This window comes from Sylvia atricapilla, chromosome 6 (assembly GCF_009819655.1).
Source record: "Sylvia atricapilla isolate bSylAtr1 chromosome 6, bSylAtr1.pri, whole genome shotgun sequence".
Taxonomy (NCBI): Eukaryota; Metazoa; Chordata; class Aves; order Passeriformes; family Sylviidae; genus Sylvia; species Sylvia atricapilla.
In genome coordinates, this window is record NC_089145.1 from 56,468,960 (window position 1) to 56,482,999 (window position 14,040).

The window sequence follows — 14,040 nt, forward strand, 5'->3', positions numbered from 1 at the left end:
TTTGTATTCCTGAAAGAGCTCTGTCAAAAGCCTCATGTGACAAATCAGCACATATCTGAATTTATTTCCCAGAGCACTTAGCTTTGAGGTTATTACCTAACCTTGTTGGGTTTCTTTCAGTGTTTTTAACATATCAATTCTATTTAATTCTCTGTGTGTTTGGAATGCTTCTTTCAAAAGCATCGGTAGTTTTCCTAAATTGATTTTTCAGAACTTTGCCTTTGAGCCATTCAGTGCCTCTGTATCACAATGGATAGCCTGCAACAAATTAGGTGAACTACCTTTTAAAAGTGTTTGGTTTCCCCTTCCCCTTCCTTTTTTTCTTCTTCTTTTTTTTACTTTTCAGTTAAGAGGGTTGAAATTCATTGTCTAAATGATGTCTGTGTGTTTTTCCCCATGCTCAGTTTTCTCCAGCTCACAGTACTCCCTTTAGCCTGTTCATACAAATGTCTTCACGTGCAGTGAAATCCTCAGCTGCACAGAACCCCGTGCTGAGATCACTGTGCTGCTGAGCAGCTTGCTCGTGCTGCAGCAGATCTTTGCCCCAAGCAGGAAAATTCTACCTTTGCCCCTAAATTTGTTCTTGCCTTGGCTCTAATCAGGACTACCTATGCAGATAAGAGCAAAGCTTTTGTTACTTGGTTACAGTGCATGTAATGGTTAGTCTGTCTGGGAGATCAATTGGCAGTGCCAGAACAGCCCTGTTTTGTTGGCAGCCAAGAATGACTTCAACAGGGACTGATATAATGACTTCACACGTTTTTCTCTTCAGGTGCACTCATCCTGATTTTTCTTTTCATGCATAGGTCACACCTAAGAGAGAGGAGACTTCGATTCAGTCAAGCTTTAAAAGGTCAGCAAATATTTATGAGACTTCTGTATTTATCATAGAATCACAGAATGGTTTGGGTTGGAAGGGACCTTAAAGATCATTTAGTTAAGCCCCCCCTGCCATGGACAGGGACACCTTCCACTAGATTAGATTGTTCAGAGACACATCCAGCCTGGTTTTGGATACTTCCAGGGATGGGGCATCCATGACTTCTCTGACAACCTCTTTCAGTGCCTCACCACTCTCACAGTTAAGAATTTTTCCCTAATATCTGACCTAAATCTACCCTCTATCAGTTTGAAACCATTCTCCTTATCCTGCCATTACATGCACTTTTTAAAAGCCCTCTCCAGATCTCTTGTAGCCACCCCAGTTTTGAGTGCTGAAAGTGGGTCTACAGGAAAGACCACAGACTGATATGATTTCACATCAAGCTTCACTGAAAGGAATATGGCTATAAATATAACAGGTATAAAGCACTGTACTTAGCTGGGAAGGAAAAGGGCTTTTTTTTTTCTGAAGAGAGTGGAACACAAATTGCAAAAAAATTGTACCTGTTTTAAAGTTCATTACCTTCTCCAGTGAGCTTTTGGATAAAGGTAGAATTTTATCATAAAATTCTCAACTTCCATTCTATCCATCTGATAATATTTTCTAGAGATAGAACAGGAAACAGGCTCCTATCCCTTAAAACCTTTTTCCTGTTCTACACTGGTACAGAACAGACACTTCTGAAAGATTTAACTGGAAACAGAACAATGAATACACCAACAGGCAGGGTATTTGTTTTTTATTTTTGAAAGAACAGCTTTCAAACCCCAACAATGCTTTGTGTGAAACAGAAATCTAAATGTAACATTCCTCACATCCAAACAAGTGTGCTCGGTCTGGCATGTGAGCCTGTCTTACAGGGGTTACAGTGAGCATTGAGTTGTGCAAGCAAAAGACACCACTCCTGTCCTAGCCAGGGCAGGAACTGTGTGGAGCCTTGGGTTGAATTCCCTGTGCCAAGTCTCGTGTGTGCAGTTTGAACTTCTGTCTTATCATTAACGCTGCAGATTGTCAGTACGTTCTGGAATTGGTGCCTCTCCCTTTTATCAGAAAATCCTCCTTGAACCTGAGTAACTTTTCTCACTAGAAATTTATTTTTCTTCAAGAAATGTCAATAAAGTGGCACTTTGCAAGAGCAAAGGTGTTTTCTAAAGACTTTTTTTTATCATTTTCCACGTCAAATTGATTCTGATCAGTTTTCTCTTCACAGCTTTGTCCTTAGTGTCTTCAGTTCTAACCTTATCATTTAGCAGTGATAGATTTTTAAAATTTCTTTTCCCCTGATGCCAAAGATAAAATTATCAGGAAAGCAACTTGCAAGTGCTGCATGGGTTTTAAAGTTCTGCTTGCATTCCCTTCTCTCTGGTGCTCAGTTCTGTCTGCACTGCCCTAGTTTTCTTTCAGGTATGCCTACAGCATCTTTGCCAAACATGGAAGGGCTACTCTTCTCACTCTTCAAATGAAGAAAAGAGATAAAGAACCAGCAGGTGCTTTGATGTTGGTGAACACACACCTGAGCAGTGTGATCACTGACCTCGTGAGCCAGGCAATCCCTTCCATGCAGCAGTACCTTAACGTACCAGTACAAACAGGTTCAGCAGAGCTGTGCCATGTATGTGTCCTGGTTTGGGAATCTGCAGCTCAGAGCACTCTGCGTTGTTCTCTGCTGTGAACTGTAGATGAACATGTCCTGAATGACTTGTCCGTGATCTCACAGGAAGACAGTGGCAGACTGTCATAATGTGAGTTTTCTCCTAAGCAGCAGCAAGCCAACCTTCTTTATTTTGGTTTCTAGGCTACATAAATTGTAAGTGAATAAAAATTCTGTGCATGTGGAAAGAACTTCAATATCTTTTTGAAAGTAGGTTAATTCCTATAGCAAGGTATGTTTGGGGGACTGGAGAGGACTGATTACAAAAGGATTAGCTATGCTGAAGAAATAGTTTATTTTCACTGTTGGAAAGGCTTTATTGATGTTAGAGTAGAAATGCGTAGATCAGTAGGACTATACTGATCTGCTCTGTTATGTCATAGACTGAAAAGAATATAAGAATTTGTTAATATTCTAATACACTGAGGAATGTATTAGATGAGTATGAATAAAAAGTTTCATTAAAAAAAAAAAAGGGTCTATCACTATTAACAAATGGCACATTGTTTTTGTCAGTGTTAATCTCCTGGTTCTCAATTTCCCCTCCTTCCCTTTCCCTGTTCCTATTTCACAGTCTTATCATATGTTCCCTGGTTTGCTGAAACCTGCTAATCTAGTAATTATACTTTCACATTCAGTTCTGCATTGCATTTTTTAGGCATCATATGAAATGTGCTTGATGCCACACAGTGACATCTGTTTATACAGGGGAGAGAATTTATCACTGCAGGTTTTGCAGGTAGGGTTGGGGTTTCATGAAAGTTGAGGTATAGTACAAAGAGCTGAATTCCTTTTATAACCTGGCTGTAAACTAAAAAGGTACCTTTTCCAAGGGAATATCTTAAAAGGTATGAAGAGAGATGGCAAGTAGTTGGCTTCATTGGGATAGGGGTGGGGTGTCCAATGCATCTAAGCAATTTCATGCAGTGTGGGGAATAAATGAGAGGAGTTAGAGATGTCCAGGTGCCTGCAGGGCTGTGACCTTATTGGCATCACAGAGATGTGGTAAATACCTATATATAGTGACTTTGTCCCTCTGGTCTCCTCTGCTGAGATGGTGAGACCCCCACTGCAGTGCTGCATCCTGCTCTGGGGCCCCAACATAAGAAGAGCCATGAAGACAATCAGAGGGCAGGAACTCCTCTCCTGTGAAAGCACACGGAGAGAGTTTGGGCTCTTCAGCCTGGAAAAAGGAAGGCTCTGGGAGAACTCTCAGCAGGCTTCTGGTACCTAGAGAAAGACTGTAAGAGAGCTTAAAGAGGGACTTTTGACATGGGCTTGTATTACAGGACAAGGAAGAATGACTTCAAACTGAAAGAATGACATAGAAAGGAAGAAATTCTTTACTATGAGACTGGTGAGGAGCTGGAGCAGAGAAGTGGCTGCCCTATTCACAAATGTTTTCAAGGAAGGCTGGGCTGGAAGGGGCTCTGAGCAGCCTGTTCTACTGGGAGGTGTCCCCATGGCAGGAGGCTGGAACTGGATGATCTCTAATGTCCCTTCCAGCTCAAAACATGTTAAGATTCTATGATAAGGGATATACTGCAGGGATCAAGGCTCACACTTTGGAAATATAGTGGACTTTGCAGAGGCTTAAGAGGTGATTCTTTCCACCTGAGTTGTTCACTTTGCTGCTATTTGAATGGGAAATTAATCGAACAGTTAATAAGTCTGTGCCTGTAACTATGGGGTTGATCTTTTTACCCTCTCCAGCTGAAAGTGGTGCTGAATGTGTCTCAGCTTCAAAACATCTTGACCTATGTGTATTTTAAAGCTACTTCAGGCTTAAAAAGAGGCTATGTTTGGGAAAACTTTGTGCCCTCTTTGACATGTTCTCTATTTCTCCGTAGTGATTCTTTAGCGCTATTTTTTAACTGTTTTTTTTCCCCTCTGGAGTAAATTACTGTGGTGGCGGGCATGAGCCAGAAATGGGCTGAGTGACATCTAGTGGTTAGGAATGGAAATGTGTAGGATCAAATGTTTTTCCCGCAGGACAATGAAAAGTAAAGCAATCCCTAAAAACGGACTGAAATTAACTTAGAATCTAGAAAACTTGAAATTTAGAGAACATCTCCAATAAGTGCAACTTCTTCTGTCAGCCCCTGTAAGCAGTAACTTTCCTGAATGATGTCTGATGCCAGGGAATGAATTTGATGTCTGATGCCAGGGCCCAGCTACTTCCAGCCCATTCTAGTGTCTTCTAGTGTCTCTTTCCCATTTTATTGCTGGTTTGGTTTTAGGAATGTTTTTACATGGCTCTCCCTTTGCCACAACCAGAATGACTTTAGGATCACACTGTTTTCTGATTATTAAAATTTTTTAGGCCATTGGAAAAAGGTGATCTATTTAATAGATTGGTTGTGAGAAACTGATCTTGGTAAAGATTGAGTGTTTTGTACTGCTGAGAACCCAATTGTCTTATTTGTTACTTCCAGTGTTAGAAAAGTTGACATTTTCCACTGTTCACTTCCACTGGGAAGGATTCTAGTCCAGTTCTCTGGTATCTCAGACAACCTTGTCAAATCGATTCTGTCTAAGGGTACAGAGTGGATTATACCTGTATGGTGCCTGGTAGAGGAAATGCATGGATTTAAGAGGTTATTTCCTCTTGTAATTTCCAATGATTTCCTTTCTAGACAACTGGACCGGTGTAACTCATCTTGCTATCAAATAAATACTTATGAACAAATTCCAGCTGCCAGTTGCTATTGAAATGGGAGCTAGATGAAATATCTGTCACTGTAGAGCAGTGCTTCTTGTGTTATACAACACTCTGCTTTCTGGTTATATTTGGAATGCTGAGAAATGAGCTAGAGTTTTGGTCATGTTTTTTTAGATTTCAATGATGAAAATGTTGTGCCTTCCTACTTGCCTTGCAGGCTTCAGAGAAAATGGAAACAGATTTTTCCTCAGACTTGAGAAAGGAGTGGGCTCCACTAAAATTAGATCCATCTTTCTATGGCTTTCTGGGAAGTCACAAGCCTATTCCAAAATCATCCACTATAATATGAAGCTGGGTAAGTTGTTTGGTCAAGTTTAGACTAGTGACCACTGCATATGTTATGGAAAACTCCATGAAAAGAGGTGGCATTTGATACACAGGAGCAGCAGTAGCTATTGTCAATCTGTCTGGTCCCATGACCCTTTGATTGGGCCTTGCATCCATCCAGATAACTCTGGCCAGCTCAATTTCCTCTCAGGACTTCAGGGGTGTAGAAATGGAGAGAGGAAAATAAAGGGGCATGTGGCACATGTGCTGGAACATATGTGTTTGTAACATATCCGTCACAGCTGTGGGATCTGAAAGGAAAAGGAAGGAAGCAGGTGAAATCTTTTGTGCTCAGAGGAAGCCAACATGTGTTTGAGTGCTAGCAAATGGCAGATTTTTTCCCTGTAAAAGTCTCTGCTTTTATATTGTTAGAGTGAGGCAGGCATGCCATTATTAGACACCACCTTTATGAAGCTGTAAATTGAGCTTATTTGTTTGGTTTTAAGTTTTGGGGGAAAATTAATACTGTAACAGGGCCAAACCCTGGTGCTGTCACTGAGTTCCTCTGGAGCAGGGAGTATTATGGACAGGAGCTGCATGTAAGGAAAAACAGCAAGGGGATTATTGCAAGACTGCAGTAGTTATAGCTACCAGGAAATAACAAAAACAATTCTGAATTTAGCTTCAGTGCTCTGCTGGGCAGTAGTTCTTCAACAATGAAGAACTTATAACTTCTGCACAGATTGTTAAAGCACGTGTGGTCTGACAGTGATTACAGGAGAAGCCACACCAGCTGTCTCTCCTGCAGTGAGTCCAGGCTCTTAGCCTACAGTGCCATGGCTTCATGCATAAAAGTGTAAGAAATACCTTATTTTGTCAAACCTAAGGCCCACCTAGACAGGTGCCTTTGCCTTGGACAGTAACAGCAGGCAATACTACGTGATCCTGGCCATTCATTTGTGCATTCCCCTCAGCTTTCATGGTCACTGGATTAAAATCTCTGGGAGGTACACCTGTGGCCATTCCCTTACCCATTTTGGAATGACTGTCTGAAAAAAAAAGTCTTTTTTTATAGCCTGCTTTTTTTGTCTAGCCTGCTGATATTATTGGTCTCCTAGTCCCACGTCACCAAAACTTCACTACAGCTGTGTTTGCAAAATAAAATGATTTCTTTTGTTTGTTTGAAACCTATCTTGCATGCAGTTTGAGTGAGTGTCCACGCCTGTAGTATTACAAGGTTTGGTGACTAACCATCTGCTCTCACTTTCTCAACTACCTTCATGATTTTGCAGTTCTCAGTTGTATCCCCCTCAGCCTGCATGTCTTCAAGGAGAGAAATCTCTCCTCATAATGCAGCTGCTTCATCCCCTAAATTCCTGCTTTACAATTTATGTGCTCACATGAAACACGAGTGCTGAAATGCGGATACAGTTCAGTCTCTGGGTAGCTGCATTTCCCAGCTGTCTGTCACAAGGCAGAGTTGGCTGCCCAGTTAAAACAGCCAGAGTGATCACTGCATAACTCTTCTTTGAGCACCTTCTATCTGACCTTTTTTAAAGCTGTAGCAAGCAAATTCCAAGAACACTTGTGGGATGAATGGCAGCAGCTTTCTGTGTTTGTAGGTGGAGGCTGGCCAATTCACAGCCACCCCTACGGATATTCAGCTTTTTCTTGGCCTGAAACCAACTGTTCCAAAGGGCCAGATCCTCACTAGTTATTTGTGGAGTTTCTGGACATTTGGGTTACGGTGCTGGCCAGGCACCCATTTGTACTTTTTGTGGTGATTCCTGCTGGTCTCAGTGCTGAACAAGGAAAGTAACTTTTACTTTTTGGTAGTTGGTACCCTTGCTGTATGTGATGGGATACCCACGGTGAGAATGTGGCCAGCTGCAGGGCAGATTCATGTAGCAGACAAACTTGGAGGCATTTGCACTGATTTTGTCCAGGACATTGGTGCCCACTATCCTGAGAAGTGGATCTTTAGAAGAAGTTGGTGCTGCAGGTAGCATCTATCAGTTCACTGGTCTCTGGAAAGGGTGGAAGTTACCTTCCAGTGGTGTGGTTATGATAAAACTGGTGGTTATATGTTGTCATTCTTGGCTTCTGGCAGTTTATTTTATATTGTAATAAGGTGATGAGTTATTTCTTTAATGGATGACTGAGTTGCTCTTCTTGGGAACCCATGCTGAGCAAAGATCCTTTTCTAAATTTTAGATCCTGTAACTGATTTGAATGAATAGCAAAGGGAAGGCTGAAATGTTAAATTTTATTATATTAGTAGGAATCAAAGGGTGCAAAAGAAAAGACAGCTAAGACTGACTCCTAGTCTAACGAAACATGTATGACTAGTCTGGTAGGCAGAAGACTGCAAATGGTAATTTGCTGTATCTTTTCTCTTTTAGAAAAGTAAAGATTTAAAGAATTGGATGAGGGCAAGTATTGCTGTTGGATATTAATACAAACCACTGAATGTGTCCAGCTGCTCTCATCTTATCGCTGATTTTGCCATATTCATGTGCAAGCAGTGTGAGCTACAATGTTTTGCATTGCAGTGATCCTGATTGTGTAAGGCACGGGGAACATCTTCTCTGTGAGGTTCTATAAACACAGTGCTGTGAAACCTGCAGCACCTTTCCTAGATGCATTCTGAATTTGGAGTGTCTTCCTGTTTCTTAATATGAATGATACACCTCAGAGTCTATCTCCAATGTCTCCAGCTGCTACATTCTCCCTGCCAAGAATGTAACCTTGTTCAGCCTTTGCACCAGATGGTGTCCTGGAAGCTTTGTAGGTCAAACTAAGAAATGACTACATACCAGAATAAACTCTAACATGAAACCAGTGAAGAACAAACACATGCACAGTTGTTTTACCCCTGATCTCACGTCTTTTGTTCTCAAAACACCTTCTATATCTTAGGATATAAAACTGTCGCTGTCAACTGTAGATTCTGCATCGTTATTATAGTGAATGATAATTTCCCTTCTCACAAATTCTCACTATTTCACACTAGCAATTACCTATCTCTTTTCCTGAACAGAGAGAGAGAGACCAGCTGCTTTTTCTCTTGGATGCTTTACCAATGCCTGTCGAAGTCACAGCAGAGTTCTTGTACTCAGCTGTGCTCAGAGAGGATTTTTATCTTGCAAGGTTTTGGGTTTTTTTTCAGTTCTCATGTTTCATCTAGTAAGAACTACTATGCTGGTGTACAAACTCATCTTAGAATAATTTGCAGCTACAGCAATGCTAATGCTGTAAGGAATAAAAGTGACTAAACTGCTTCTGTTATGAAGGGCAATTGCTCCCTCTGCTGTGTGATTCTCCTGCCAGAAGCTCTGCACTTGCAGTAGTCATTCAACTTTGCTTTTCCTGTGGCACAATTACATTGCTGGGTGTTGGTACCTTGTACATAATAGAAATTTTGAGAAGCCTTCAATCCCTGGACTTTCAATACCATAGCACTAATTTTTTAGCTACAACAGTTAAAAAATAATCCCCCTTTTATATTTATAAATATTAATGTAATTAAAAAATAACTAAAATATTTTTAATTCTGCAAGGTATCACATTTATAAATCTTTTAAATACAGCATTTTTAGGATTTTGGTTGTAGGAAGTAACACTACACATAGAAATTTTTGATTTACATGAAAATGGAAAAAACCAATACTTTCAGCAGATTTACATGTACAGAAAACATGTCCTTAAAAACCTTCCATGTAGCATAGACATTGTTAATAAAATCCCTCATTTTTTTTTTTAAATGTAGCATAGACAGAGATAATAGGATAATAATTCCTTAGTGGTGGTGGGGTTTGGGTTTGGGTATTTTTAGCTTTTAGTACTTTTATCTTGTTATCTTTCTTCTGAGAAGGCTTGGTTTTTAAGGAACAGAGAAGAATCTCAATATTGTTAATGTGATTCCTGTGGTACAAAAGACACTTCAAAAGGGGAACAACATTTCCTGAAATGTCATGCATCAACCACCTGATCTTTTGAAGACTCTTTTCCAGGCAGATGCCCAAGGAAGGACACTCTCAACTCTTGCAAGTTCCGTGCCCTGGTACTTGTGAGTTGTCACAGTGAGTTGATATTGCATTGCTGAGTGCAGCTTCAGAATGCTGCAGTTCCAGGTAGGCTTCAGATGCATCCAACATACAAAGAACCACAAAAGTCTGAAGCAGGAACTTGTTCTCACTACTGCCAAGCCCACCAGTGTGTCCTGAGCAGTCATGTGCCATTAGATGGCTCCCAAACTATAAAGAACACTTGCAGCAGAGAATCTTAGGATAGTTCGGATTGGAATGGTTCTTAAAAGTCATATTGTCCACACCCTAGCAATGAGCATGGGCATCAACTAGAATATGTGCTCAGAGCTGCATCCAACCTGACCTTGAATGTTTCCAGGAATGGGGCATCTACCACCTCTGTGGGTAACCCGTGCTTATGTTTCACTGCCTTCATCATAAAAAAATTTCTTCCTTATATCTATACTAAATCTTCCCTCTTTTAATTTAAAACCATTATCTCTTGTCCTATAACAGGACTTACTAAAAAGTCTGTCCCCAGAAAAGCCCCCTATAACTACTGGAAGTCTACAATAAGGTCTTCCCAGAGCCTTCTCTCCTCCAGGCTGAGCAACCCCAGCTCTCAGCCTTTCCTCACAACAGAGGTATTTCATCCTTCCAATCATTTTTGTGACCCTTCTGTGGACCCACTCCAACAGGTCAAGTTGTTTCCTGTGCTGCAGACCTCAGAGTGGATTCAGTGTTCCAGGTGTGGTCTCACTGGAGCAGAGCACAGTGGCAAAATTGCCCCCTCAGTCTGCTGGCCACACTGCCTTTGGTGCAGCCTGGGATGTTTGGCTTTCTGGACTGCAAGTGACTATTGTCAGTTCATGTGCAGCCTCTTATCCACCAGCACCCTCAATTCCTTCTCAGCTACTCTCAATTCCTTCATCCTCCAGTCTGGATTGATACCAGGGGTTGCCTCAGCTCAGGTGCACCACCTTGCACTTGGTTTCATGAGGTTCCCGTGGACCTACTTGAGTTTGTCCAGGTGTCTCTGGATGGCATTCTGTCCCCTGGCATGTCACCTGCACACTCAGCTTGATTCTTGCACTCCAACTTGCTGAAGGTGCACTCAATGCCACTGTCTCTGTCATCGATGAGGACACAAAACAGTGCTCATCCCAGTCACGTGAGGGACACCACTTGTCACTGATCTCTGGACACTGAACCATTGTCCATTTCAGCCAATTCCTCATCTGCCAAACAGCCCATCCATCAAATCCATATCTCTCCAATTTAGAGAGAAGGGTGTTGGGAGGGGCTGTGTCAAAGGCCTTACAAATGTCCAGATAATGTGCATAGCTCTTCCTTTGTCCACTCATGTAGTCCCTTCATCACAGCAGGCCACTGGCTCACTTGTCTTCTTGTTGACAGATTTCCAGTTTCCACTGCAGGCTGGGGACTCCTCCCAGGTGAATGAGCACAGCATATTTATCATGATCTACTTGGCTTATGGTCATAATGGGATCTGGAATGGGAGAGGGTATTGATGCTGTTTTTTGACTTGTTTTATATACATCAATGCCTGTCTCTGAAGTTAATGCCTTAAAAATTGTAGTGTAACACAGCCTCACTGGAATATCTTCTTCCACAAGCCACAGTTGGTTACTTTGAAAGTTTTAGAGCAGGCTCCTCTCACATGCATAGGGTGCAGGACTACCTTAGTGTTATGCCTTTCCCCAGGTATCCATCTTTGGTCTCTGTTCACAGTGGCAGAAACAGCAAGATGAGTTCTTTACATGCCTCTGATTCAGGCTGACTGTTCCAGAGTTGAGTCTGCTCTGGGATGGCACGTTCAGTGCCTATGGGGTAGTGTAGGAGACAAGTTACCAGGCTAGACTGGTCTTTGGTCTGACCCAGAACAGTTCTTGTATCTTCTGTCTCTGCCCTCTTTGTTGGGTGAACTTCGCAAAATACCTTGGAAGTCAGCCAAAGACTAGCCAAAGCCAAAACAAGAGAAATGTTTTATTTCAAGACCCATCTCAACAAACCTTTTCTTTGTAGTCAGCAGACATTTGGTTTCTTTATTTCCATTAGCATGGCCATGGTCTTTCCATCTGGCTTTTCCAGGTATGAAAAAGGGTAGGTCATATCTGTGACAAGTAAAGATCCACCGTTTGTTTTTATTCACCTTCCCCATTGTATTGCTGGAATTTTTACATTCTATGGACTGAAAATTAAACAAACACTGAATTGATCCCACTGATAATAAAAAAAGATCTCACAAAGACAGGCACTGAGGATATGTGCACTTGAATAAGTGATTAGCAAAAAGACTCATGATATCAGCCCAGGGAGACACTTGTAGGTGGTTTGAGTTTTCTGCATTTTTTGCTTAATTTAGTGCTGTATTTGCTGGAGATATGAAAAGTGAAGATGAAGAAAAATGTAAAGACTAGATAGTGAAAACTAATCCATGTTGTTTTCTTTTAGATTTAGAGGGGTAAAATAACATGCCAAAGTAGCTGAAGAGATATTTCTACCCAATTTACAAACTACAGCCTGATATAAAAATTCCTTTATTATAGTATCTACTTCTTTCTGTTTCAGAATGACCTTCAAGAGTGCAGTGAGTTCGGAACTGACATAAACTTAGCTAATGACAATGCTATTTGGATATTTCATATTCTGACACTCTGGGAGTACAAGGTTGTGGTGGCTCAAAAAGTTTAATCTGGAACATTGCTGAATGCTTAGATGCATGTAAAAATATATGGGCATGTGTCAGCCAGAGCACACAAATGCATAGAATCCATAGCCATTGATTAAAGTTATGTTGAAATAGTGTGTTTAAGTGTTTGCCCACCTTCACACTAAGCTTTTTTTAGGTTTAAATGGAGCTTCCTGTGTTTCACTGTGTGCTCATTGCCTCCTGTCCTGTCACTGAATGCCACTGAGAAGAATCTGGTTCTGTCTTCTTTCCTCTTTCTGAATAGGTATTTTTGCACGTTTGTAAGATTCTTCTTGCACCTTCTTTTCTCCAGGTTAAACAATTTTACCTCTCTCAACCTCTCCTTGTATGATAGGTGCTTCAGACCCTAAATCATCTTTGTGGCTCTTGTGCTGAGCTTGCTACACTCTGTTCATGTCTCTTGTTCTGGGAAGCTCAGTCCTGGATGCAGCACTCCAGGTAGGATCCTGCCAGTGCTAAGCAGAATAGAAGGAAAACCTTCCTCAGCCTGCAGGCAATGCTCTCCCTTACCCAGTCCTGGAGGCTATTTGCCTTCTTTGCCACAGGGGCACATTGCTGGCTCATGTTCAGCCAGTATCTCTAGATCTCTTTTTTCAGAGTATCTTTCCAGCTAGTCAGCCCCAGCTTGCACTGGTGTGTGGGGTTATTTCACCCCTGATGCAGGATTTGGCATTTTGCATTGGTAATTTTCATGACCCATTGACCAGGGTCCTTCTGATGGCAGCACAAATTTCTGGTGTGTCAACCACTCCTCCCAATTTTGTACCATCTGCAAAATTCCAGAGGGTGCACCCTGTCCCATTATCCAGACCATTAATGAAGATGTAAAATACCACTGGCCCCAGTATCAACCCCTGATATACACTATTAGTGACTGGCCTCCAGCTGGGCTTTGGGCCATTGATCACAACCCTTTGAACCCCTTGACAGTGCAGCAGGTTTTCACACCACCTTACAACCCATTTATCCAGCTCATGCTTCATCACCTTCTGAGGACTTTGACAGAGTTAGCTAACAATTGCCAAGTATGAATAGGAAATTGAATCCGTGTTCTTTTAAGACATATAACATTTTTATTGGTTAGACAGCAGCAAAGTGTTTCTGCTGAATTTGTTTGATTTTCAGTTAACAGAGAAATTCTCAACTCCTGCTTTGTTATTTTTGCATGACTGAGAGCAGTGTCAGGTTAATTTTGTTTTAAAGAGTGAATTGATGACTATTCACTGCATAGGTGATTAAGTGAAAAAGTGAATTCAGTTATATAAATTATTTAGTTATACGTATTGCATGTAGCTAGGCCACCTCTAGAAAGCTTTCTGCACAGTGTTAGTAAAATCAATTGTGTGAGGATTTTCCTCAACTTTTAAAATAGTTTCATTTTCAATTTAATTGTCCTTTTTGCCAGGTCAGATCGTGAGTGAGCTCATGGGAGTGAACTCATATTACTGTATCACCTGAAGGGCAGAGAGTTTTGATATCTCTGTGCAGAAGAACAGCAGAAGCTGAATTAATGCACTTTCTGAGAGCACTTGTTTGATATCCTTACCTCTTGTGTGGGGGAAATCAAGAGCTGTTTCTAGGACCCATCTAACTGAGCCACAGCTAGATCTCAAAGAACCAGCTCCTCCAAACTGTGTGAGGTCTCCACACACTTTGATGCTTTCCAAGTGAATTTTTCACTGTCACAAGGATTGCTGCTTGCTATTTTAAAATGTTACTTCTGCTTCTCAAACTTAGGAGTGAGAATCTGTTCCT